This window comes from Humulus lupulus, chromosome 7, assembly GCF_963169125.1.
Source record: "Humulus lupulus chromosome 7, drHumLupu1.1, whole genome shotgun sequence".
NCBI classification, from domain to species: domain Eukaryota; kingdom Viridiplantae; phylum Streptophyta; class Magnoliopsida; order Rosales; family Cannabaceae; genus Humulus; species Humulus lupulus.
In genome coordinates this window covers 184,194,689-184,199,597 of record NC_084799.1, presented here as the reverse complement: position 1 = coordinate 184,199,597, position 4,909 = coordinate 184,194,689, and the positions used below count along the sequence as shown (strand labels likewise).

Here is a 4,909-nt window from a genome sequence, read left to right as displayed (position 1 = left end):
TAATAAGCAATAGAAGATAAAATGAAATTGATGGGAACATATTAGCTGTACTGATACCTTTTCTGGTAGTAATACACCATCAAGTGGGCGAGGAATGTGTGCACCACAATCTGGAGGCTCATAATCAGCACATCTACAAGTAATCAAAACAATTATACACAAGGAACTAGTTCAACAGGAATTGAGGCTGCAAAAATGAAAACCAAATTAGTGCTTATTTTTATAGCTTACATGACCAAGTCTTTATTATTATTATCATGAGCATCTTCTTTATCCATAATAGCATACTCGTGGCTAAGCCGTAAAAAGCCACCAATTTCTTCACTGAGAAGAATAGAAAAAACATTATGTCAATAATATTATACGAATCCCAAACAAAAATCATTACATAACATTCATATTTTTACCTCAAACTAGTGCCTTCTGTGTTCCCATTGTGCTGTGTAGAAACCGAAAGGATGTGCGATCCTAAATTGTGTGTGGATCGCACTAGTAGCTGATCACATTTCAGCATGTTCCTCTCACTTTCTTCAACCTGAATTACGCGACATAATTTAAGAAACGATACTTAAACTATCATACCATAAAGCATAGCATCCAAGTTTCATTTCAAATGTACTTTCATACCCCAAGATCCTTCACTAACTTCATAGTTTCAGAAAGAAGGCGACTTTCATCTATCAACGGAAGCTTACAGACACCCTATGAAAAGAACAAGAGAAATAAAACTTTGTCACGGCTACTAATTAAAAAAAATAAAAATCTCATAAAGTTGCTTCTCTACATTGACAGAAAGAAATTAGCAGACCTGCCATGAAAATCGTTTTCCCTCCACATCAATCTCAAAATCTAACCATCGAACAAAATTCAAGTCAATAACTTCACAAGCAAAAGAAAGCACTAATGACACAATGAAACTGGCAACAACTGATCAAATGAAATATCAGACCATACCAGTTGGATAAAAATCAATAATAGGGCTCTCATCATTCATCAGTGTCTGATATGCAGCAGGGAGTGCATGAGCACTACAAAGAAGAAAACTTTTTTGTTAACTATTTTGCCGAATTGGCTTGTTCCAAAATGTACTTCCACATCACGGAAACAAATAAAAGCAATGTCAGATGTTACCTCTTTGGGGGCAGGACACTCAATAGTTGATCAAAAGGTTTAAATGGAATGCCTTTAACAAAATTTGCTTTGACCTGAGACAAGCCCTTGAAGTCGGAAACAAACGGTCCATAGTGATATGGATAATACCTGATATTATTTCACATTGACAACATGTTCTTATTAAATAATTAGCATTCAGAGTCTAGATTACAATATAGTAGTCCCTTACATAAAATATCTTACCAAGTCCATGATGGAGTTTCAGAAAAATAGTACAAAAGAACCCAAATTAATCCTTCAGTATACTTTCTTACCTAGAAATATAGAGATGATGGAATTAACACATGATGGAGAGAAAAGAGTCAATTCAAAATAAACTGGTCATAAGTACATTTAATTTAACAAAGTAGTCATGCATTGTATTTTATTTAATTTTAATATATTCTGATAAAGAAAACAAAAACAGTGCATGTATTGTATGTGATCTACCAATAAAATATGATAATAATGTAACTAGGCTTACTACTTTCTTCCTTGTACTTTCAATCCCATCTGCATCATATGCAGAAAACTTCTCTCTATAATATCTCTCTTTATAACCAGGAGAACCATGTTTCACCTATAACAGAAACAAGTAAACCAGTTTTAATCACTCTCCAAAGAATACACAAAACAATTATGCTGCTTATTCAACTTTCAGATATGGACGAAGTTTATACTTTGTCAATCAGAAAATCTCCATTCCTTAACAAGTCTGATTTCCTGCGAAGGTTATCTTTCACTCTTTGCTTCAATTCCTTTGTATTATTGAACATCTGTATATCAATGCAAAACACATATAAATATGTCACATAAAAAAATAAAAAACATAGTTATAATATGCAGAAAATGCTGCCTTAATAAAAGGCGAAAAGGAAAAATTAAATAAAAACTACTTACCACAGAATAGTCACAAGATTTACCATCCAAGGACACAATAGCAGAATCTTTGGATGAGGGTGCTCCATCAACTATAATAGAACTGCTACTTTCAGCATTATAGGAACCATAATCCTCATCATGTACCTGGGGAAAAATGCAGTGTGAAGATGGGCAACCAGAGAGAATTTAATGGTGTTATATTTCAGCCTCAAGGAACTCACAGCGTGTAAGCAAAGTTTTTTAAGATTTCTCTCGCGTAGTTCTGATCTTTTCTTGAAGATTTTCTCTTCAAATGTACCAACCAAGAGAATGAACTTCTCAACTCTAGATAATTTGATAAAGCCAGCTTTCTTGTCCTTCACCTGATTTTGTACATATAAATCAGTAGTGATCAGATGATATTTTAGAATTTGAAAGTTTATTGCAAAACAAATCTAAATGCATTGAGGTTGGAATTATACCCGACACATATCAACAAGATAGCCACCAATATTTTTCATTTCTTTCTTATAAACCGTCATTAACAAATCAATTGCACCCTGGTAGAAGTAATAATTTAATAAAAAACAACCTTGAATAAATATGTCATGTCAATATAAATTAAACAATACACAATTTCAATATTTAGAGCAAAAGGATGGAGCATATCGTTCTACTAAAATTTATGATGCAAAGTCAATAGCATCAGTGAACCTCGTGGATTGCCAAAGAGGGTGTGTGAGGAAGAAAATCATTTCCAACAAAGAAGCACATGAAGATAAAGTCATCTACTATCCGCTCAATATCGAACTTAAAGCTTTGAGGAGGATCAGAAATTTGCATGTCAAGCTCCAAATACTCCCTCAATATCCAAACATGCAGAAACTGAGAATCAGATTATAAAACTTAGTGAGATATAACTCATATATGGCTGAAATATTATATAATAATAACAAATAATCACCTGATACGGCTTCAATCTAACAATGGGGTAACTATGTTTTTCTTCTGAGTTTAATACATTTTTAAACCACCCTCTAGACTGAGGTGAAGATGACTTTGCTGGTGTAAGCTGGCCTGTATCAGGAAATGGTTGGTAACTCAGATGGCTTGGCTGATCTTGAACAAGCACATCCTGCGAGGAAGGAAAAAAAACCAAACAAATCATGAATTATTATTACAATATTCACGGTTAGGCCTTTACTTTTCTAAAATTAATGATATCTCAATATGTACACTTTTGCATCAACGTTGAAGATCAACAAAATCACAACATAGCTAGCAAACACACAAATTTCCTACTTTAGTTATATTAGATCTTACACCTACTTCCAATAATCCAAACATTTCCTAAAAAGATTCAGAAGTTTTCAAAGGATTGTAAATTTCAACCTCTCTCAAAATTGAAAAATGAACTTCATGAGAAGCCAATGCCAGCATAATCAGATCCGCGTCCTGCATAACATCATGGCAAGAGCAAAAGCTAAGTATAGGAAACAAGACATAAATGACAATAAATAAAATAACATGAACTAGAATCTAAATCATAGAATCATTTTATACCAGTCCATACAAGCAATGACGAGTGTTGGGATTGTAAGAAGGAAGTTTACGCTGCTGCCGTATAAACGACATAATTTTGTGTTCTCCTTCCCCCGGAACATTGGCGTCAGAAAGAATCACCTAATGAAATTAAAGACACGACCAAGAGTGAGCTTCATAGCAGTAACATACAAAAAACGACAGTTCATTTTTATCATTTTTTATCTTATGATTACATAAAATAACATGAGTCAGAGTTATATACCTTGATGTCCCTCCACCCCAAATCACTACTTAACCTTGACTTAATATAGTTTTTAAGTGATTTTGACAAGTCTTGCATGAACTTTGTTCCAGGAGTGATTATGTTGGAATCAGATAGTTCAGATTCCTGCTTTGGAAGTACTTGTTTTCCTTCCATTTCAAACTGTCTCCTCACTCTAAGTTCTTCCTCTTCCTACAATATTTTGATAAGACATGTGTTGAAATAATAAAATAAGAGTGAAAAATAAAGTAAAAACTAATGAATTTTGAGAGAAAAACTCACAGCAATTTCTCTGTCTTTGGCCGTACGAAAACGCCTAGCTCGTTGCTGATTCATCTTAGCTCTTGGAGCAACTCCATCTACAGAACAAAAAGAAAAGGTTCATAATTTATCATTTTTTTTTAAAAACACCAACTTTTATCATGAGAATACGATAAAGTTAATTCCTTTTTTTTTGTTATATTCAATAAAACGTGTGTGTATATTTCACTGACCGATGGCCATGTATAAAAGTTTCCGAGGTCTAACAATGTTGAAGAGGCGATCAATGTATTTAAACATATTCTCGAAGACTTCATCAAACGTTGATGGAGATTGAAACTACAGTAACATGAAAGCAATAAAGGAAGTTAATGAAGGATATATATATAGGTATATACATGTATATATATATACAAATTGCAGGATAATAAGTAAGAAGTGGGACATATATATACTTCTTCGTCTTCAGGATGAAAACAGGGGTGAATTATGTTATTCAAGTCAAGATAAAGGTTATCGAACTCAATCCTTTTTGTATCTAAGCTCTCCCCTTTGGCTTCGATGGCGTTATCCACTACATGTGGATACTTGTTCACTAACCAACGATAAAACGAAGGCACTCCCATGTCTGATATCTCTCTTTCTTCAAGTTTTGTATAACAATTGATGGATATATAGTATCTATCTATATATTATGCATATATATATATACATACATATGATATATGTAATGTGCAGTGAGAAAAATATCCAGAAGATTCAGAGCCATGGAACTTGACACGATATCCGAAGAGACAGAAGGAAGAGAGAGTAGACAAGACAGGCTCT

General features: G+C 33.5%; 1 pseudogene; it reads right to left on the bottom strand.

Annotated features, from left to right (window-relative positions):
- Nucleotides 1-505: 505 nt before the first annotated feature.
- Nucleotides 506-4,707, bottom strand: LOC133792436 (5'-3' exoribonuclease 4-like; annotated as a pseudogene).
- Nucleotides 4,708-4,909: the final 202 nt, after the last annotated feature.